General features: G+C 42.3%; 1 protein-coding gene across 1 annotated transcript in view; it reads left to right on the top strand.

Annotated features, from left to right (window-relative positions):
* Window positions 1–24,135, top strand: part of adcy9a (adenylate cyclase 9a) — a 46,953-nt gene that overhangs the window by 5,003 nt on the left and 17,815 nt on the right. The window lies entirely within an intron of this gene.

Genomic DNA, 24,135 nt, shown 5'->3' with positions numbered 1-24,135 from the left:
ATTCTGTCTCTTTGGTACAGAGAAATGTTTTTGATTTTCTAACACGCAATGGACATGGATAGTACATGGATGACAGCACTCATATACAATGCAAAGGGACAGTACAAAATCCAATAGACAAGTGACTATTAACTCATTACATGAAATATATATGGCAGAGATGGATAACTTATATGATGTGAGTCACACACACGGCTGATAGATTTGAGTGTGTGATTGGGTAGTTTGAAGTCCAACAGTGCGTAACCTCCGCTGGCTGCTTCTCTGTGTTAGACCCATCAACCACTGCCGCCTGACAGGCAGGCTGCGGTTCATATCTTTCTGACTGTGTTTGTGGCCTGTTGTTGTGGTCGGCCAGATTGTTTGAGCTGCAGATAGCAGGCGATAAGAGGAGGGCAGGGCGGCTTTGCTCTGCTAAGGCGGGTAGGATGGGAGCGGAGGTAGAGAGGAGGGAGGGAGCTGGTAAGAGGGGAATAGAGGGGACCAAGAGGGGAAATTGGGATCAAAATATGGAAATAAGTTTGACTTGGCTGTCTGAAACGTATCTAACATCTATTGCTCATAGTGAGTCCATGCACAGCGGAATAAGAATCACTTTATTCTCCAAGTAAAATACATGAATAGGAATTTGTCTTGGTGGCGTTGGTTCAAGAACTTGTTGACGACTAACATGGTGACATAAGTGCATACTAAACACATGGCATATAAACAACAGGACCTTGCCTTTAGTGCAAAGGGATGTTGCAGGTCATACAATAGATGGTGGATTGAATATATCACTCTATACAAAAAGGCATTCTATCATTTTGTGCGTACAGCTCTTGGAGAGAGTTCATATCCATCATTTTGTGTGCAAACAAATAATAGCTACCTATTATTTGTTTGCACACAAAATGATGGATTTATTTATTAATTTATGGTTGTGGGTTTACTTTATGATTCTGTGTGTATAGAGTTCACAAATCATTCATTGGTTGTGCAATATAACGGCACGCATGTTGCACCGGCAGATTCGGGGGTTTGGTTTTTGCCTGTACATGCGTGCATGTGTCTGTGTCTGTGTGTGTGTTGGTGCATGCATATGTGTGTGTCCATACAAACACACGCCTCTCTGTGGAAAGCAGCATCAATGAGGCTAATCTCTCCAGCAGGGAATTCCTTGTGGGCTGTCTAATCTTAGGCCTCCTGTGAACAGAGGCTGTTTGTTCTATTGTCAGGCCTTATGTCAGAGTGTATTCACACATGGCTCTAAACTGTGCCATCACTCTCTATTTCCAGACTTGCGAACAGTGACAGAGAGAGATATTGACATACAGTTTATTGTTGAGGGAGAGAGAAAGAGAGAATGGCATCCAGTTTCCTTTTGAAAGAGAGAGAGCGCTACAGTTTTTTGTTGAGAGAGAGAGAGAGAGAGAGAGATCACCTTTACAGTTTGATGTTGAAGGACAGAAAAAAGAGGGATTGACATACAGGTTTCTGTTGAGAAATCGACATGCAATTTCACATTGAGAGAGATCAAAATACAGTTTCTTGTTGCGAGAGAAATAGATTGTCAGGTTAATGGTGAGAGAGTACAGAATACAGTTTCTGGTTGTAGATAGAGCAAGATTGACGAAGTTGTAGAGAGAGCCAGAGCGATCGAAATAGATATCAGTGTTTGTGGGTGTTAATGATTAGAATTTGCTCAGCGTTAATCGATGTGCAAGCCTGGGATTCTTCACACCACAAGAATATCTTGTATGTAGCTGTCTAAGACACCTTTCCCGCTAAGAACAAATTGCAGCCTCTTTCCGATGTGGAAATTGTTGTAGTCGGTGTTGTGCAAGTTGGATATTTTTCTCCATTTATCGTGCAGCTCCAGCCTTGGCGAGGGTGTAAACTGCTCTCATCTGTATCACGCCGGTCTCATAGTCTGTTCTATGCATCTGTCATTTTCTTTCATTCACAGTTTTACTCATTTACTCAGTCTTCTTCAAAACACGTGTCAACAAATCCATCATATTTTCTCCCTGTCCACTGTTCATGTCTTCTCTATTCCAACTCAGGCTGTTTTCTACTCTCTCTCTGTCTCTGTCAATTCAACAATTTATTGGCATGACATATTTACCAGAAGCAATTTTGCCGAAGCAGTACATGAAATTTAAATGTTCAAAACCCCAAAACAACTAGGCCTATATTGAAATGATCAGTTATTTGGCTTGAAAATATGCTATACAATAGGGGTGGGCCTATATATCAAAATTCAATACATCGCAATACAAAAATGTGACAATACGTATCGTGGGGTAGAAAAACGAATCACGATATTAGCTACATTTTATTCTACTGTAGTAATCACAAACTAGAAAAGGCTAAATTTTCTAAAGAAAATTTAAAGTGTGTTTGCCGCCCTTGCAATGCCCCTGCCCTTAGACTTGGCGTTCACTAGTTTTGCTAAGGGTGCAGCATTGCAATTGTTAGCATTTCGCTCCGTAAATATGTAAACCAATTGTATTTTGTCCAAACTGTGTCTGGTCACAAAGAGTTTTAATAATAATGTCCTAAAATATTTTTTTTATTTCCTTTATGTAAACAGGAAAGTCCCATTGAGATCGAGATCTTGTTTGCAAGACAGACCTGTGTACACAACTACAAGAAAACAAAACAACAAACAAAATCCAAGACAAGTTATTTCCAGACCATCCACATGCAGACAAAATAAGAAAGTCTACTAAGAAAAACAAGAGCAGTCCCTATAAAATGCATCACCCAGCAGCACCTTAATCAAGCACTGATAAAAAGTGTTGCTTATACAATCTGCATCCTACTACTCATGGTAAGGCATTGCTTATTTCTAAAAAAAAAAAAAAAACCCAGTTTAAATTTTACTTTCTTAGTCAGTTCATTGACATGGGTTTAAAAGACAATTTTTCATCTAACCAGATACCTAGGTAATTGTAACACTGGCCCCTTTTGAATTTGACAGACTAGACTCAGTAAACAAGAGCCAGTTGCGTTCAAAGGCACTGGGATACTTTTCTCATCACTCCACAACAACATGTTTGGTATTGAACGAAACTACAGATTCCCAGCTTTCCAAGGACCCTAAACGCACCACAATCCTAGAGCTAAACTTCGCCGACTTTGGAGCTATGTTACGCCCGCTTCCCAGCGAGCTAGCATAACATGGCTGGTACCTACGTATTCATCTGGATGTCTAGTTTCCGACAATAAAAAGAGCTCGTGAGCTCCGTTAAGCGTCGGCCGACGAGCCGAAACCACCATACTCTGTGTGTGTACCTTAGCTTCAGTTAGCTTCAGCTACTGTGTGTAAGAAGCCAGCTAACGTACCTCCCGATCTCCGCGGCGCGGTCCGTCTGTCCCAAATGCATCAAGCCAGCCATTAAAAACTCTGCACTAGACTTTTAATATACAGAATAAAAGTCCAAATACATCCATACTGATCTGATTCTACCTTAGCTTCAGCTACTGTGTGGGAGCCTCCCGATCTCCGCGGAGAAACAAGGACAAAACCAAACTTAAATTTCCGGCTCTGTGATCCTGTGATTGAGTCCACACGGTACTCAGGTTCTCATCCTTTTACAATGGGTGTGTATTGCGTCTAAAAATGCCATTCAATCATTAATATCTCAAAGAGCTTATGAGGGATCTCTTAGAAAAGTAATAGCACACGATTCCTCAATGAGCTCGTGAGAAGCTCCGTTAAGCGTCAGCCGACGCGCAGAAACCACCATACTCTGTGTGTGTACCTTAGCTTCAGTTAGCTTCAGCTACTGTGTGCTAACGTACCTCCCGATCTCCGCGGCGCGGTCCGTCTGTCCCAAATGCATCAAGCCAGCCGGTAAAAAACTCCGCAGTAGACTTTTAATATACAGAATAAAAGTCCAAATACATCCATACTGATCTGATTCTACCTTAGCTTCAGTTAGCTTCAGCTACTCTGTGGGAGCCTCCCGATCTCAGCGGAGAAACAAGATGGCGGACAAAACGAAACTTAAATTTCTGGCTCTGTGATCCTGTGATTGAGTCCACATGGTTCTCATTATTTTACAATGGGTGTGTATTGCGTCTAAAATGGCAAAATTGGCATTTAATCATTAATATCTCAAAGAGCTTATGAGGGATCTCTTAGAAAAGTAATAGCACACGATTCCTCAATGAGCCGCACATTTTGATGTCTCACATGTGTATGTACTGTAAAAACTGTAGGAGGAGTAGCGTGCCAAACTTTTTGGCGGAAAAATAATAAGAAGAAGTATGTGAGATAATAAGAGTGTGCTCTGCCTACGGCAAGCACACTAATGAGACGGCTTGCCCATCACAATTTCACAAATTATATTATTTGCATTTTGTAATGACATTTTTAAATTGTTGTTTACATTCTAGCAAGCCAGTGCCATTGCAGGAAGGATTTGTGGCTCAGAAATAAACATAATTCTGCACAGTCAGACTTTGTTGTCATTGAACTTTTATTTATTACATCGTATCGTGGTTGTATCGAATCATGAACCCCATATCGCCTATCGAATCGTGAGATAAACATATTGTCCCATCCTTGGTTATTTGGCTTGAAAATGTGCTATACAATAGTACATCATTGCATCATCAACATCAATAATGGAAGACGGATCCAAAGTTGAGAACATATTATACAAATCCCTGTCTCTCTCTCCCTCTTGTCCTCACTCTGACCCCTTCAACATCTCTCTACCTCCTTCCTTCCCTTCACATTTCCCTTTTCCCCCTCGTTCTTTCCTTCCATCTCTCTATCCTTCCTCATATTTTCAGTTTCAGTCTCTTGCATCACCTGGCCCTCAACATACACCAAGGTTTTGTTGGCTAACTTACCTGTTAAGTGATGAGAACATGGACACCAAAATCATCCCTGGTAGATCATTCACTCCGGTGCTCCATACTAATACTTTAGCATACACTATGTTAAGCGATAGCAGGCAACTAGCATTGTCCAAGTAAGATAAAAAGTTGTTAATGTTTTTTATTATATGGTCTGTAGAGTCATAAAATGTAAAAATGACTTATCATTAACTCAATATAGCTGATGTAGCCAGGTTTATTTTTGGAACTATTTCAGGTGTGCAACTATGTATTCATCCGCAGTGATTTCGAACTGCACACAGTCTCCCATCGCCCACCATGTTCACTTCCTATTGAAACGGGGAAAGTAGTGCCTGATAGTTCAAAGGAGTATAGTATTTTTTGTGTAAATCTTTCCAGTCTCCTGCGCAAAACTGCCAGACTTAACTGCATATAATTTAAAATTGCTTACCATTTAACTTTAGAGCTGCTGCGAGTTCTCATTTTCTCACTTTTAGGATAATGCTACTAACCCTCTATTACTCAGTATCGCTCAGTATATGCTAAAGTGTTGGCATGAGTGATAAATGGATAGACTTGATGTATTCCTTTAACCTCCCCTCCTCCCTCTATATGTTTGTTCCTCTACCTCTCTTCCCTCTGCTTCCCCCTCTCTTTCCACATCTCTCTCTATCTCTTTTTCCTACTCCTCACCATGTTATCTCATTCATTACCTCAGTCTCACCTGTCACCCAGGCCTGTACATGTGGCCTCTGCTCTGTTGTGTAACACTGTTTTATTGCTGTCTGTCTGTCTGAGTCAAGGCTTTGCTATAGATCCCCCAGCAGGACCACTGATCCATCTCAGATAGCTAGCTTTCAATCACTCTGTCTCTCTCTATCACTCTTTAATACCTGTTCTCTCTCTCTCTCTCTCTCTCTCTCTCTCTCTCTCTATTTCTCTTTCTTTCCTAGTTCAGTTCATTTCAAAGACGCCTTATTGGCATGACAAAATCGAACAGTATTGCCTTTGAACTTTTGAACAGACAATATTTTATTTGATATTTAGTTAATTACAACTGTTTATAGAAACAAGAACGCTGGACACTTAAGTTGTTAGCTATGTTTTCATTCACCTGTCAAGCGAATTTCACGCAACCTTTTGAAATGTTCGTTAGGAAAAAAGCGAATCAGGTGCGTTTGCTTAAAGCTATAATCCGCGATTTGTGCACCCTCTCGCAGCTGGGCAGGGAATTACAACATTAAATGTCTCAGAATGTAATTTTTTTTTCCTCTTGCATTTGTACAATGAATTTGAACCAGTCGTGCCAAGCCTATGTCATTATTTATTTGACAACTTTGTTTCCGTCGCAATTTATCACATAATTTCTTTATCGACAACAACCTTTCCCCCTTCAAGTGAGCGTAAAGATTGCGATATTGAGGTAATTTTATTGATTTTCCCATTTCCATTCAGCTTTACTAACACATCGACATACATTGTTCGATACATCATCACTCGCAAAAAATAGGCTACTTGGATCTAAACCCAGCTATTTCCACTCTACCCTCTCCCTTCGTCCTCTCTCTTTGTGTGTGTGTGTGTGTGTGTGTGTGTGTGTGTGTGGAGTTAGTGGGTTTTTAAGATGTTTTTAGGATCTTTTTCTTCCGTGTTGATATGAGATGTTTCATTTAAGGACATCAAAACTCAACTCGCCACCAGTCTATCTTGACTCATCTCACACGAATGCTACTTTCTTTCCAGTTTGTTTTTCAGGGTGTCAAGGTTTTTGCCACATACTACTCCGAGAGAGAGAGACTACCGTTTTCCCTTCCCCCATTTTCCTGCTCTTGCTCGTCCCTGAATCTCACTCCGATCATCGGTCGCTCCCGGTTCCCACTGCTGGACTGCGTCTGTCTCTCGCCCGTCCTCTCCTCGCCAGTCCTGCCATGTATCTTTCTGTTTCGAGCACACAAACACTCGTATTTCACCGCAGGTGGTGAGGGCTGCAGTTTTCTGTCCTGGGTTTTTGTTTAGCTGGTCTTTATATCCTGCCTGTATCTGCTGTGTTAATGCCTTTTTAGGCTCCCCTTGTGGAGTATTGTTACTTGGGGAAATGAGGTCGTGGAGTTCTCAGGCATGTGTGTGTTTGTTTCTGTGTGTGTTTTTGTGTTTGTGTGTGCATGTATATCTGCGCATGTGAAAGAGTCTATTTTTAGGTGTGTGTGAATAGGTAGTTGTATGAAAGTGTTTATGATTGTGTGTGTGCATGAGAGTGCCTTGATATTAGTTTATTGTGCAGTATAGCAGCATGTTGTATCTGCAGACTCAAGGTTTGGACCTTGAACCACTGTTCCCATGGTATCACAGGGTGGCACCTCAGCAGTTTAAATCTGAGTGTGTGTATATTTTTGTGTGTCTGTGTATGTATGTATGTATGTATGTGTGTTTGCACGCGTGTGTGCATTTGTTCATGCAAATCCTGTATGTGCGTGCCTGCATGTGCCTTTTTGTACCCACGTGTGCATGTGTGCATGTGTGCTGGCAAGCCCATGATTCCCGTGCGGTGCGTTGCAGTGGGAAGTCCATGCCCCCAGGCTGGTTAGTCTGGGCTAAATCAAACATGTCACCTAAATATGCAGCGGCAAACGGCAGAGACTTAACCATAACCAGGCCAGTCCCACTGCGTTGAAGCCTCTGCTGCTCCACTCTCTCTTCAGCTTCATCCACTGTTTTCTTTTAAAGGTGCATTAAGTAAGATTTTACTGTCCCATAGCACAAAATGACCATAATGTATCTGCAGGGATTTGCTAGGGTTGTTGATCAATACCAGTGACTCAACGATTACTTTGCCAGATGCTGAGATTTCTGGCTTTCAAAAGTCACTTTCCATCCCGTACTTTCTGCTTTTCCACCTCTCAATGATGGAGGATGGTGCTACAAGTGAGCTGCTGGTGATGAAACACATTTTATTCCTAAGCCAAAAATACATATAGCAGTATTATTTTGCACGGTGATATATTACCTCACTAGACATTCAGTAGACATTTTTGTTGGATCTCTGCTATGATTCACTAGCTTACTCATTTTGTTGTGAAATTGTGACTTTATTATTTCTGTCCATTACAGACCTGTCGATGTCATCGGCAATTCCTTCGTTGTCAGTTGGTTGATAAAAGTCACACATTCCTCAATGCCCCTTAAAGTTTCATATACAGTGAAGAAGCCCACAGCTCCTGAACAGGTGAAAGCATATCATCAATGACCTGGGAGAATATTGACCATATATGACCATATAGAGTTTACATTCCTCTAATTGAATGAGTCTGGTTCATTTCGCCCACCAGACACCTTTAGGCAGTGAACAAATGGTTTTGGAAACTACACAGAAATCAGATTGAGCACGCCAACTTAATGCAAGCAGAATAAATTGAATCGAACGAGACTGACGCTCTGAGGTCACTGACATCTTTGTGAGTCACAGAATGACTTCAGGCTAAATTTGACATTTTACGTTGCTTATGCAATGGCTTGCTCCTCATCAAGTGTCATTTATACAACTAGAAGGCCTTCAGAGAGCACAGACCTCTGCCAAGTTGCTGTTACACCCAAAGGCATCATTCCTATCACTTACATTTTAAGGTAAATTTATTTCTTGACCCTGCCATCATTTAGGATTTGGAATCAAGTCTCTGTTTCCTTTAGTTTCGTAGCTATGGCTAAAAAAAGACAATTGTCTGATTGAGGATATCCCAGATCCGGATCACCACCAAAATCTAGTGTTGCTTTTCCCAAGGCCTATCTGTTCGCCAAATGTCATGGAAATCCGTTCATAAGTTTTTGAGAACATTACTGCTGCACTTTCCAAGCCCAGTGTTTCCCAGCTGTTTTGGTGGATTCAAACCAGTGGCATTCTGGTCCAAAGCCCGCTTCCCTAACCTTTAGACTTCTGCTACTCATGTAACCAGAATATTAGTCAGAGCTGATCATGCTTTTTTTATAACACAGCATGGGAAAAAGAGGTGGTGAGGAGTAAAGATTTACAGCGGAGAAAGACAGGAATAAGTCAGGCTCTCTGTTGGATTATAATTGCCTCGTTCTTCACCTTTTGATGAAAGCTGAGAACACTGCATCAGCCAGTTAAACAAAGTGTGTGTGAGAGAGAGAGAGAGAGAGAGAGAGAGAGAGAGAGAGAGAGAGAGAGAGAGAGAGAGAGAGAGAGAGAGAGAGAGAGAGAGAGAGAGAGAGAGAGAGAGAGAGAGAGAGAGAGAGAGAGAGAGAGAGAGAGAGAGAGAGAGAGAGAGAGAGAGAGAGAGAGAGAGAGAATATCCAAGGCGCAAAGACTTTGATGAGTGATTTTGTATGTCTAGGATGTCTTCTTAACTAATCTTTTCTCTGTCTCTCTCTCTCTCTCTCTCTTTCTCTCACACACACACACACACACACATACAGTGGGATCTATCACAGGTTAGCATAGAAGTCACAAACGAATGAGCCATTTAGGCCATTTAATGTTATCTTTATACAGTAATGATTAAACTCCCACCCCCCCCCCCCCCCCAAAAAAAAAAACATGTCTTCTGTTTCTGTCCATGCATATCTCCCTCTCTGCTATGGTGTGGTTTGTGTGTGTGTGTGTATGTGTGTGTGTTTGGAGAGGAGGCAGAGCCGAGCCGTTGCCCCGAGGCCTGTGACCCAACATGGTGTTGTTTAGCCCCCGCCACTCGTCCCCGATTGGTTTTCAGCCCCGCTGTCACTGCAGGGTTCAAAGGTCAACTGTAATCTCTTGGCTAGGTGGTCCTGTGAGTGTGTGTCTGTGTGTGTATCTGTGTCTGCCTGTCTGTGTGTGAGATAACGGCGCAAAAGAGAACAACACAGCGCGATACCAGGAGAGCTGAACAAGTGAAAGGCAGGATTAGACGAGTAGAAAGCAGAGGAGGGGAGACGGAGTCCATGGAGGAATTTACTGGAGCAAGAGAGGGAAAAGAGAGAGAGAAAGGGACTTGACCAGGGGTTCCCACATTGTTTTTGGCGCCTGATCCTATATTGTGATTGTTAAAGTGGTAATCCGCAAGAGTCTTCTTTTTTTTTTGCACCGTCCTTGTGCCTAGCAGTAGGGCTGGGTGATATATAATATTGATATCGCGATATAAGACCAGATATTATCTGGGATTCTGGTTATCGTAATATTGTGAAATAACTTAAATGTTACTTCTTCCTGGTCTTGGAGGCTGTGTTGCAGTAAAGTGATACAATTTTCTTGACTTATCAACCTGTTCTGGCTGAGGAAAATGAACAGTGATTGGCTTTACCTGCTCATCATATCCACATTACTTATTACTGGTTACACATTACCGATTACTAATGATTTTCATGATTTTCAAAATTTTCTTGTGTGTAAATATCTTATGAAAGCACAAATACTCATCCCCAAAATATGGTTACATTATCGATATCGAGGTATTCGGTCTAAAATATTGTGATATTTGATTTTGTCAATATCGCCCAGTTCTGCCTAGCAGTCATTGCTGTAGTGTTTTTGCATAGCACCTGTCAATCAAACAGTATAGGTGGTACTGTGTGTCTTTTTCCCTGGAGTTTCTGTTGATGTAGTTTGAGTTTCTGTAGGCGGCGCTCTTTTCTTTGTCTGTTAAGCAATGGTGGCTATCACTGCTCATGCTAACTACCCAGTTCTTCTTCTGTTTATTCCAAACAAACCGCTGTTACTGCTGCCGGAAACATAAAATTTCTTTCTTTTCTTTCGTTCATTGAATCTCTCACTCTCTTTCTGTCTCTCTCTCTCTCTCTCCTAATAGACCTCTAATATCTCATCTCATTCTCTGCATCTCTCTCTCTCTCTCTCTCCTAATAGACCTCTAATATCTCATCTCATTCTCTGCATCTCTCTCTCTCTCTCTTAATAGACCTCCAGTAACTCTCTCTCATTCTCTGTTTCTCTCCCTCTCTCACACACTTGAACAATCAACTCTTTTTTTTCCCCCGCGCCGTTTCACCAGAGGTTTTTCTCTCCTATTTCTCACTGATTTGTTGAGTCAGGCCTAGCTTTAGCAGGCAAGTGTGTGTGTGTGTGTGTGTGTGTGTGTGTGTGTTCCAGCCTTGATAAGCATGCCCAACCCTGTCCTATCTTGATTGCAGATGTACAGTACACACACACGCACACACACTTTCTGACTAGTCTTCCTAGCAGTTTTGTCATCCACTGAACTCTTGTTACTGTTTTCTGTAGAAATCCTCATTGACTTCTGTAATTACATGGATTCCAAAACGATGAGTCACATGCTCTTATTTTTATCCCATCTTTTTGACAGGTCTGTCGAGTCTTTCAACTGTGTGTGTGTGTGTGTGTGTGTGTTTGATAGATGCCAAAGGTTGTGTGGACGTGTTTTGGTGTGTGTGCACCCACGTGCCTGTGTTTGCCTCTGTGCCCTCACTCATTCAGTGATGCATTACATAACACGTCAACGTCATGACACATTCAGTTCTCTTTATACGCGTGTGTATTTGCATGAATTTAGCAGACACTTAAGTATTATCTCATAAGTGGTTAGCTGGTTTCACTTGCTAGCTGGCTACACACAGGGTGACTTGCATTTTCCTTCCAGGTACCGGCCTGTAGTTGTTTCGGCCCTGGCAGCGGGACGCGTAGCTGCAGGGCTGAGAGGGCAGCAAATGCCTAGGAAATGCTGTGACGTTGACTAGGCCCAAGATTGAAAATATAGCGCCAAAATTAAAGTTGAGATGATGTCCGTAGCAGCTACCTGCATTGTTTGGTGAAACTGGGATCTAAATAGCTTGCTGCTAAAATTTGAAAACCGTTTCCAAAGCTGTTTTAATATGAATTTCTAATGTGCCGTGCTATCATTTTGTGAAAATTTTATGTTCGTTTGGGTTGATGTTGAACTTGGTCACCTTCGCCGTGCGTCAAACTCTGGGTAGGCCAGATGATTCACTTCCTGGGGTCAAAGGCCACAACCATTCCCACCTGACATGCCTGTCACACTGTTACTGATTCACCGAGTCATGCTGAATGTATGAGAGTCAGAGGAGCAGGGGTCAAGAATTGGTTTTATGTGTGTGTGTGCGTGTGTGTGTGTTAGGGCACGGCTGAATGGCTCTCTGTAAGCTCTCATTTTGTGTTTGCACATGTGGGGGCACATGTGTTTCTGTAGCTTCATAACATGCTCTGTTCTGTGTGTAGTGTGACAACTGTTGTAGGACAGTTGGATCTGTCATTGTGTCAACAGCAGCTGGTTGTCTTTGGCACTGCTTTGTGTATGTGTGTCTGTGTGTGTGTGTGTGTGTGTGTGTGTGACATCTATGCTGGAGTACTGCTGTCTTAAACGGCTGTCCTGAATAATAGATACAGAGCGGCCCCAAGCCTCTTAAAATATCCATGAACTTCCTCCGCACTGGTTTCTATAGCTGAAGTGTGTATGAGAGAGAGAGAGAAAGAGAAACAGAAACAGTCTAGAGTTTATTGACAGTGTGGGGACGAAGAGATTTGGGGGGATCACAAAACCAAAGACGGAAAGACATAAGCAAAGAGAGAGGGATGTGTTGTGGTTATGAAACAAACGCCAACACACGCAGCTGAAATACTTTGCTCAGTGATCATTTAGCGGCTCATCACAGATTGAGGTGTCAGAAAAAACTTTGATGTGTATTCACATATTTTTCACCCTCTAGAGGACTCGGGTAAGAGCGAGGGTTAGACTGATGTATCTGTTTTTTTTGTTGATTTATGGGGCCGATATTGGCCTTTATTAAATATCAGATATCGAATATCATCCAGTCATGATGTCCACCTCTGATATGATGGAGGTTCCTCCCTGACCACAACTACATTAAAACAATCTGTAAAACCTGCCATGAAATTTGATTTTCTTTGCATATAATGTTCAATCGTATTTTTGTAAATTGAGTGTTCATTTAAAGGCCTAATGTGTCCCAGAGTTTCCTCTACGATTGAATAGGTTGGATGGATCGGCTTGCCTTATTGGAAACCTCTGATAATCTCACACTGTTATACAGTATATCATGAATCTGTGAAGTTCAGTGCATTTACAGTTATTTTGTGATGAAGTGTAGAAGTTTACTTTTTTGGTCTACCCACTTTTCCTCAACCTCTATTTCTTCTCAGTCAGTAATTTCCTACGTTTCCCATAATGCCTTTCGACAACCCCCAGAGAACAGGCATGAACTTATTTCATTTAAGTACGTGGAGAGAGCAATAGTGATAGCATAGTAACAGTAAGAGAGGGAGTTTTTCCCATGGAGAAAAAGTGAGAGTCGCACCCCTTACTCTAAATGCAACATGTCTTGTGGCTGCATTGCATTCTGGTCTATTGAGGCTACTGTCGGTGGAGACATTGGTCTCTACGATGGATTTCTCCCTGTATGATTGTTGAACATCGGTGCAAAATGGCGGCTCTAGATTGATTGCTTGATTCTGAGGGACTGACGCCAAAACCTGGTGTTTACTGATGTTTAAAATAGCTGAAAATTGTTCTGCTATCGAACTCGATATGACATCATGATATAAGTTTGGCCAGTTAGCCATGGGAATATAGCCTATCTAGCTAAACAGTGTTAAAAGTGTTTTAGGGTGGATTTTTCCTTTTTGGAGCTCCTAGCCTAAAATAATTTCATTAGTGTGGGTTTCAATGGAGAGTTTTTGTGTCCCATACTGGTCTAAATGCTGTTTCAAAGGCATTTCCATTCTGCCAAGAATATAGTTGATGGGAAAACACTGGAAATGTGCAATATCTTTGGCATGAAAACGGTCAAATTTCTTGATATTGGATATCTCACAAAATATCAGCAACTTCAAGCCTAAAAATATCGATATTGGCCTTAAGAAACCCGTGTCGGTCAAACCTTACTAAGAACAGCTTGTCGCACGCTGTTCCCTGGTCATCTGTGGAAAGAGAGAGTTGTGTGACATTAGAGGGAGGGAGAGAGAGAGGGAGAAGAAGGAACATATTTTCTGGTCACGACCCTTTCCCAAGGATTTCCCACAGTCTAGCTTGGGGGAGCGGGGGAGGGGATGTGTGTGTGTGTGTGTGTGTGTGTGTGTGTGTGTGTGTGTGTGTGTGTGCGTGGGGCATCGTGAAACCATGGCATACAGCAGAATGAATCACCCCACGCAACGACGACCCTGTGACTCAAATGAAGATGTGATTGGGTGGACCACACACATACACCCCTTTGAGACCGCATTGCCATTTACACAGGCATGTAAACTCAGTGCACCCACCTTTTAGGCTTAATCGTCATGGCAGAAATTTATAGTATGAATCAGCAGTAAATAGTATCAGACAGAGGGTCTTTTAAGGGAAAAGCATTAATTATTGCTTTTTTGAAAGTATAATTAATTGTTTATATTGGTGGATGCTTGCCTTATAATGATCACCAACTGAAGATACCGCTACCCCACTACATATACCTTCACACTCTATACACTTACTGTTATTAACTTATTATTATGTGGACACGTATGCGCACATGCACGAAACAAAAGGACGAGCCCAGTGTCATCAGCGTGCTGTTTTCAGTCGGACCAAGGTTGGCCATCGCTCGCTCAAGGACCATCCTGCCTTCTGCCTCTGAGCGACGGGCATCCCCGACAGAGCGGGTGTGAACCGAGTCACTAAAATGTCTTGTCGTGTGTGTGTGTGTGCGTGTATGTGTGTGTGTCACTTCGTTTGTTTGTCAGTAAGTGACGCACTGCCAGTTGGGAGTGCGTCATGGTTGCTGTCAACCCACTGCACTCTATGTTCCCCTCCCCATAGGACCTACCGAGAGAACAGGCATTAATAAACAGCGAGATGGTGGAGGATGGAAGAAAGGAATGAGATAGATGGTTAGATAGATAGATTAATAGATAGATAGATACTTTATTAAACCCCTGAGGGAAAATTTAGGAAGAGAAAGGAAAAAAGATGGAGAGAGTGAGCGAGGAACTCCCTGGACTGAGACCCATGAAGGGATGGGAGGAGGAAGGGAAGGGAAGGGAGGAGGGATGGATGGATGGGATGGGAGGGTATTTGGATGGGTGGGAGGAGGTGGGGGGGGGGTAAGTCTGAACTTGGAGAGCCTCATCCCTCGGTTCCATCAGCGTGTCCAAATATGGAGGCATCTGCTACCGCACCGAGCCTGTTCTCAAGACCCGCCGCCGACCAGGGAGAAAACCGGAGGGTAGGAAAGGGAGGGAGGAGAGGGAGAAAGGAGAGAGAGAGAGAGAGAGAGAGAGACCGGCGGGAGAAAGTCAAACGAGTGAAAAGGAAGATGGCTGAAAAGACCAAGAGAGAAGCTAGTGGTAGAGATGGTGGGAGAGCGAGAGTTGGAGAGAGATGTAAGGTTTTGGCAAGACAAAAGAGAATAAGTTGAAGAGGGGGAATGAGAGTGATAGTTGAGTAAAGTTGGGATATTAGAAAGCGAAAGCTGCGAAGAGGGAGAATAAGTCAAAGTCTATTTTTAGAACCAGAGTTGTTTATTTTCGACCGTTCCAAGCAGTGAGATGAAAGAGAGAAAAGGGTGAGGTGAAGTTCAGAGAGAGAGAAAGAGAACTTGAGACGCTGCCTGCCTTAATTTGTCTGTTTGTGCTTCAGTTTGAGGTTGACTTCAGTTGTTTTGATGCTTAATTGGTTTGAGTAAATCTTGAAGTATGCATCTGTTGGGCGTGGATCTCTCTCTCTCTCTCTCTCCCTCCCTCCCTCCCTCCCTCCTTCTCTCTCTCTCTCTTTCATATTCTCACACACACATTCACTTTCCTGTGTGTGGGACCAGAGGGGAGCCGGCGACCTTTGGGTCACTGGGGATGGTTTTGATCATGGGGTTGGAAGCCGCCCTAAGGTCAAAGGTCACGTGACAGGAAGTGCAGAGTCCGGACTGGGGCGGCCTCCTGGGGATCGTCTAAAATGTCAGCTTTAGTCTAAAACGTTCGCTCAGACACTCTCACGGGAGGACTGCTGAGCGGAGTGAGGGTGTGTATGTGTGTGCATATGTGGGTGTGTATGTGTGTGTGAGGGTGTGTGTTCATTCATGTGTGAGCTTGGGTGTGTGTATGAGCATGTGTTGGTGAGGAAGTTGTTTTCCAGAGTTTGTGTGTGTGAGACTGTATGAGTGTGTGTCTAATGGTGAGAGAGTCAGTTTCTTCTGTCTGTGTGTGTGTGTGTGTGTGTGTGTGTGTAAAGGCCCATTCACATCTAGAACGATAACTATAAACTATAATGATAATTGTTAGCATATTGTTATATTTCGGCAAGTTCTAGGACCAAAATGGAGGATGATTACTGACTTCCAATTCAGCAAAAAACAATTTACCGCCAATCCTAAGAGCTCGTCCTATCCCGGCCCATATCTCATGTTTCTTTTCAACATTTTTCTAGAGAGGATGGCCTTTGTCAAATAGCACCGGGTCCTTCTGGACTTCTGTGATAAATTCCTCAGCAAATGAAGCTACTGAATTCTCCCACCCACTTCCTTTTTTAGAATTATAATTTGATTGGTTGAAAATGTTTTATCGTTGTCTCTGCATTCAAAAAATCGTTCTGAGATCAAACCAAAAATACAGTTATAGTTAGCATTTTGGATGTTTTTCTAGGTACCATTGTAGTGGAAACACAGACATTATATTTATTTAACCCTAGAATACATGGTCCAAAAAACCTACATGAATGCATAAAGTGGGTCAAAATGACCCGTATTGGAATCAATCACACACGTTTCAATGTTTGAGTTTATTTTACACCTCCAACAAACAATTACAGTAAGAAAAGTGGGTCATTTTGACCTGCTTTATGCATTGTAGGGTTAAAACAGTCTTTTTATAGTTATCTTTATTGTTAGGTTAATTTGTAGATGCGGCCAGGTGTATGAGTCAGTTTCCTATGTGTGTATGTATGTCTTGGTGTGTGTTGATATGCGTTCATTCACATGTGAGTATTTGTGTGTGAGTGATCATGTATGTTGGGTGGCATTGGTTTCTGGTGTGTGTGTGTGTATGTGTGTATCTGTTAGTGAGAGTAAGTTAACGATGTGTTTGTGTGTTGTAAGAGAGTCTGTGTCCTTTGTATGTGTGTGTGTGTGCATGTGCGTTTATATGTATGTTTGTGTGTTGGTGAGAGAGTCATTTTCCGATGTGTATCTATATGTGTGTATACGTGTGTGTGTGTGTGTGTCCGTGGTGTGTATGGTCTTCGAGTGTACATGTGGAATGTGGCGGCTCAGCCACGCTTCCCGCTTCCTCTCCATTCATTCTCCTGTTCATTCATTCATATACACACACACTGCATATTTCATTCTGCGAGAGAGATGGTGCATATGGTGTGTGTGTGTGTGTGTTTTGGGAGGTGTTTTCTGTTATCATATGAGGAAACGGGGGCAGATGCGATCACGCTGCAGCACACTGCCTTGGATGAGTCATACACACGGGAAACGGCAAGCTTGTGTGTGTGTGGGTGTAGGTGTGTGTGTCTGTGCAGCGAGTGTGTTCGCAATCTCTGTCTGCTTTGCAACCGAATCGGTTTTTGCATCCACAGTATTTGAGAGAGAGAGAGAGAGAGAGAGAGTGTGTTGTTAGGATATATCATCCATCGCATATACTACATCTTCCATCTCACAAGGACCCATGGGACAGGCAGATGTTGCAGATTTCTTGGAGTGCATTCTGGGTAATGGGTGATGCCCTCCTGGGGGGCGTGGGTGTGAACGTACGCTTGCATTCTTACAAACATGACTGAATGTGTGAATGTGTGCGTGTTGAGAGAGAGAGGAAGGGAATTTTCCTGTCTTTGAGACTGCCACTCTCCCTGGTAGTGTTTCTGTCTCGGTTTTCTTTGTGTTGTTGAAATACTGAATGACAAAATAATAAAAGGCTATGTGATTATTATTATTATTGTCTTTGGCCGCCTCTCCACCATCAATACAGTCATAAATGAGGGGGGAAACAAGTTGTATGTGACAGTCACTGAGTAAGGAGAGGTGTGGTCCAGAACTGACTGTCTATATGTGATAAAGTCACATAATTCAATGGTTGTGAGTTACATAAAGTTGTTGCTCTGGAAAGACAGGCTTAACAGAGTATTTATAAATTCAACAGAATTGGACTTGAGTGCCCTCCATGTGTTATCACAGAGTGGACGACCGATCCATTCCCTGATATTTCCGTTTGTTTGGGTGATTCCTCTGGCAAGCAGGCACTCAAAAAACGTAACCATGACAAGAAGCCTAAATATTAGCGGAGTCGTCAATCTGTAAGTTAATATACCAGATACGATTGTGGTTAGCCTTTTTAATGAACAACATCAAACTATTGTGATCCAAAATATGTCTGGCTGTTTTGTAGTCTTTCAAATGACGCTCACCATTATGTTTTAACAGGGATATGCACACAGCCCAATATGAAAAACTATAGGTCCCTGGAGGCACACACTATTTTTTAATGGTTTTTATAGGGGCTGGTTTTCCATCACAAAATGTTTGGGTTGGACATTACTTTTTGTCCCCTTTTTGAGGACCAGGATTGAAGACTTGGCACTGTTTGTGTGTGTGTTTTTGTACTTCTATCCTTGCGAAAACCAGTTTTAGTTCTAGACCTTCAGACTGAGCATACTTTTGCGAAGTGAAGTTATTTAGGCTGGTCTTCACTTCTGCAAGGGGCTAGTTTAGAGCAAGAGTAGGCAACCATGTGCCATGGATAGCCGGGAGTCTGCAGGTTTTCATTCCAACCAAACACTACAGCAGCTGATTTCTGGTGTTTGGTTGGAATGAAAACCTGCAGACTCTTGGCCCTCCATGGCACATTGTTGCCAATCCCTGTTTTAGGGGTAGGACTTGGATTTAGGGTTAAGATTAGAATTAGGTTTAGGTTAGTCAGCTAGTGTGTGCGCGCTCCAATAAGTGTGTGCCTGATGCCGAGTCCTCCTATCTCATTCATTAGAGAGAGACAGGAGGGAGGGAGAGACTGGGCATTGTTTTTTTTCCTCCCCCTGAGTTAATTCAGGGCACACTGCGTATCTTCTTCATTAGCAGTCGTAGCGTGCAGTGCAGCTTTGCGTGCCTCCGTAGATGCATGTGTGTGTGTGTGTGTGTGTGTGTGTGTGTGTGTGTGTGTGTGTGTGTAATTTTGTGTCTCTTTGTGCATACAGCTGGTCATCTCGGTGTGTGTTGTGTGTCTCCACATGTGTCACCAATTCTGTGTGTGCGTGCATGTGTGATTGCTCACATGGGTGTGTCTGCGTATACACTCTCGTGTCTTTGTGTGTGTGTGTGTCTCTCTTTGTGTTTCAGTACATGTGTATACTTTATGTCTGGGTGTGTATGCATACATGTGCTTCTATTTCTGTTTCTTTGTTTGCATATCTATGTCAGTGTGTGTGTGTGTGTGTGTGTGTGCATGTGTGCGTGCGCTTCTCAGCTGTCCTCAGCTGAACCCTCTCTGCTCCAGCCGGCTCGTCTGAATGGAGAATCAATACAATCCATTGAGCTGCACTGAGACTATAGAGTGCTGGTGTCAGTGTCTTTCTCAGAGTGCTGCCTATATAGAGCCTGGAGAACATCAATATACATAAACACACACACACACACACATATACATATAAACACACGTGCAAGAAAGCTTTACAGCAGGTTTCAATGGTTTTGACTCCACAAAGTCTGTAGTAAAGTAAAGCTTTGTAATGCCATAGAGCTTTGTTGCACATGCAGAAAATACACCATATACTTTGCTGTATATCTAGAAAGTAGTTGGTACACACACACCAAGACACATATATTTGACCACAAGTACACACACATTAACATACTGTGTACTTCAATGTGTGTCCGAATACTACTGTTCCTCAGTGCAGATTACGTCAAGCTCTCCGTTTTAAACGCCCTCGCAATTCAAGGCTTGTTGTAGAGTTTAGAGTGGCGTGTAGATAAAGTTAGGAAGCTGAAATGGAAGTAGACAAGGAATGCGGGCTATGCGCGGCATGCTAAACTCAGTGACCTTCAAAGTGCTCTCCGTCTCCTCCTCCCCCTCGCCATCTCTCCGCCGTCCGCCACTCTGCTTTCGCTATCTCCTCTCTGTGTCTGTGTCCCTCTCTCGTCTGCATTTTGTCTCTGGTGCAGGACACACATGCTGAAACAAGAAGGAAAATCACAAAATAAGCGCCTGCCTCTATCCCCTCTAACTCTCTTTCTCAATTCAGTTCAGTTCAAGTTGGTGCAATTCATGTTCGTCTATTTTAGAGGGCTTTATTGACATGAAAGTTGAAAAACACAATACTGAATAGCATTTCTTACATTGTAGGAATTTAGTCATTTGTGGCTCTTATCCAGAACGACAATAGACCTTATTTCCACAGCGGCCATTTTGAACTTATGTCACACTTGGGGTGGTAAACTCTACCCGAAAGACTATGTACAGTCTACATGTCCTAGTCTTGTGTACCAAGATCCACATCATACAAATGTTAGGAATCGGACATTTATCATTTCACAAATTCTCCACTGAAAAACACACTAGAAATGAATGGATCTCAAGGATTCGGAGGGATAGGCCTGTGGGTTCACTGTGGGTTTTAAAGTAGTAGCTACCAGAGTCTAGCGTCGGTTGCTAGCAAGTAGCTAACTAGCTACAAGCTAAATAATCCCTGCTAAGTTCAAGCAGTCACAGTTGTTCCTGAGATTTCTAGCTAATTTGGTAACTGTTTAGGTCATGTGATGGCCTTACTTATTATTTACTTATAAATGAATATTAGCATCAGTAAACGCAAATAATCAACATTTTTAGACAATAAATCCCATCCTCCCCTTGTATCACCACGCGTATGCGTATGTGCTCACTGGTGGTGGATCAGTGGAGGATCTCAATGGCTGAGTATTCAGTTCCCATACCCACACTTCCATCCAAGAGGAAGTAGTAGTAGTTCTGTATGGACAAGATATGAATAGTTAATGAATCTCTCTTTTTTTGCCATGTTTCTGTATCCCTCACTCTCTTTGTCATGTCAAATTTATTTAGAAAGCACCTTTAACAAACAGCTTCAACATAAATACAGATTAAAACAAGGGATAGCGATACAAAAGAGCTCTCTCTCTCTCTCTCTCTCTCTTTGTAGCTGTCTGCCTCTCTCTGTATATGGTTCACCATTACACAACCCTGCATTCACTTCCCCATACTGTTTCTCACACTGAATTGACCTTGTGTCCCTGTCCAATGACCTGATCTGTGTGTGTGTGAGAGAGAGAGAGGGAGAGGGAGAGGGAGAGGGAGAGGGAGAGGGAGAGAGAGAGGGAGAGATCACAGAGAGACTGGGAGATATTGGAGATCGGGAGTGAGACAGAGAGACAGAGGCAGACGAGCCATCATTAGGCCTTCGCAGCCGTATGCTTCGCTTGTTACATAGAATGACCTTGTTAACGCCCATTAAAAATCTGATAGGGTAAACAACTTGTGTCTAAGAGCTAATGGAAGGCACAGAACAGCAATGGACCCTTTCATGAGAGTGAGTGTGAGTGAGTGGAGATCTCATAAACGGCCTTTGTCGCTGCTTGGCATGGGAATCCAACCCTATGTTGGGGCTCTTCTGGGCCAGAAGGCTGTGTTCTCGGCAAGGGACGTCCGCCAAGTCTGCGCCACTGTCTGAGGGCCCACAGCTAGACACACAGTTCTTCCAGACTTCCAACATTAGTTCATTGTTAGTTGTGTGCAGTCATTACTAATTTTATTTATGCAGACAGTTGTAAAGCAGCAAGGGAAACAGGAGAGGAAGCTGTGGTGGGACTCGGTCATTTCTGTAGATCCATAGGTGGCCAATTTAACCATTCGGCTGTCTTTGTATGCGTGTAGATTATGGCAGAATAGCCCTGTATCAGTGAATAAATCCATGCCAAATCATACAAAATGATAGTAGTTTTCCAGGTTCGATCACTATGTGTATTTGAAGGCTGATAGCGATATTTTTGGATTGAAGCTATTGAATCTAGATATTTTGTGCTGAAATTCAATGTATCTTTAAATTTGTCCATAACCATGCCAAAAAAAAAAAGTTCAGTATTCAGTGTTCCCCTCAGAATTTTATTCTTAGCAGGGTGGAAAAGCCTCTTAAACAGCATGTAGACCATGGGAAACTAAAACTCGCCATTGGAAACCATGATAGTAATAATAGTAATACTAGAATGAGTGCAGGTTAATGGCTTCCCATAGACAATCAGTGTTATATTGATCAATTCTACAATAAATATGTAATCAAACTAATTGCATAATGCCTATGGCTAATATTCAATTTTTAAAGTGATAAGTGATGTTTTACACTGTTTTTCTCATGACAATAAGCTGCCAAAAGTGCTGCAAGATAATTTTGTTCCTCAAATCAACAAGACTAACAATCACTAATAATTCTTAATCTTTGTGATCACAATATCTAGCAAAATAGGCAGGATTGTCATTTTAGCTGGGATCGTGCAGTGCGACCGCCCATAGAGTGCATGAATGAGAGTGACATGAAAACAGGATCACAGAGAGGAAATGTGGAATCAGTGTGAAAGGATGGAGAGAGCAAAAGGGGTTATCTGTACAGACGGAAAGGAGAGAAGAGGCTTCAGCAGAGAGATGGAAAGATGAAGAAGATTGTAGATTCATCCAGTCAGAGGTAAAAGAGGCAGACATGAGGGGGAGTGATAGGTGTGTGTGTGTGTGAGTGACTCACTCTTCAAAAAGATGCTGCAGATACAGTACACACACCAACTTACAAACACACCAACAGACTGACGCACATGCTTTCATGTATGAGTTGGGAATTCATCAGTCACACTCGCACAGGCTGACACATAATCACATATTTTTTCCCTCATTCTGTTGAATGAAAAACTACATGTGGGCTGGCCTGGAGGTCGAGTGGATGAATGATGAATTTTAAGCTGCTCTCTTCTTGACTGGGACTAACTCTTAATATTTAGACAGCGTTTGTTTTGAAAAGCAGCTGAAATGAAGGAAAAATAGCAGATATCTCACAACATGATAAAAGCACTGGAAAACGATCTACAGTAATGTAAAACAGTAAGGGAATGCAGGAAATTAGCAAAAACTCCAATCACTCGGCTGAAAAATAACATTATCAACTATCAGTTTGGGCAGGGAGCCTGTAAAAACACCTGCACCAGCGTCCATTATGGCCTACAGTAGCTCCTCCAGTCACCCCCACGCTAGCAAGGTTAGCACCTTTAGCTGTTTGAACAATCAGGCCAGCTAGCCAGGTTATTGTGTGTTTGGACAGGCTGATAGTAGTTGGCTCCTGGCCAACTCTCTAATCCACTGTTTGTGTATTTCCTTGTTGGCCCCACACTAGTGAGAACATGGCCAGAGCTCTGGGTTGATGTGCAAACACACTCTGTGAAACACCCAGGATTGCATTACCACCTGCCTGACAGTCTGTGTGCATTAATAGAGAGTGACTGATGAGAGTATGCAGGTGTAATATACAGAAAGTACAGCAATACGGCATGCAAAATATTAGAAACACTAATACTGAGTTTCACCCCCTTTTGCACAATCCATGTCTTCATTTGTATCTATTATAGAGCTGCAACGATTAATCGATTAATCGATTAGTTGTCAACTATTAAATTAATCGCCAACTATTTTGATAATCGATTAATCGGTTTGAGTAATTTTTTAAGAAAAATAAGTCAAAATTCTCTGATTCCAGCTTCTTAAATGTGAATATTTTCTGGTTTCTTTACTCCTCTATGACAGTAAACTGAATATCTTTGGGTTGTGGACAAAACAAAACATTTGAGGACGTCATCTTGGGCTTTGGGAAACACTGATCGACATTTTTCACCATTTTCTGACATTTTATAGACCAAACAACTAATCGATTAATCGAGAAAATAATCGACACATTAATCGACACTGAAAATAATCGTTAATTGCAGCCCTAATCTATTATATAAAATTATTATAACCTTGCTCCTCTAACTGGTAGATTTAACAGGTGAAATCAATAAGGGATTGGGACTGGTCAGCAAATATTTTGTTGATGTGTGATGTGATGTGTAGATTGTCAGGCATCACAAAGTAGAACTTGTAGGTTTGAAGGCTGCAATACAGCTAACTGAAAACACAGTTAGGCTCCAGGTTTTTTCAGTTTTTACTAACCTGAACCAAGTTTCTTTTTTTTTTTTCTGTTTTCAGCACTGAATTTTATCTCTTTATCTTACTACTTTGCCTCTATGCTTTATCACTGTGCAAATGAAATGAAATGAAACCCATGTGGTGTAGGCCTAATGGGTGAGAATAACTCATCT

The sequence above is a fragment of the Centroberyx gerrardi genome, chromosome 3 (genome assembly GCF_048128805.1).
Source record: "Centroberyx gerrardi isolate f3 chromosome 3, fCenGer3.hap1.cur.20231027, whole genome shotgun sequence".
Classification (NCBI taxonomy): Eukaryota; Metazoa; Chordata; class Actinopteri; order Beryciformes; family Berycidae; genus Centroberyx; species Centroberyx gerrardi.
Note: the sequence above shows the minus strand (reverse complement) of the source record. Positions and strands in the feature narration are given on the sequence as shown.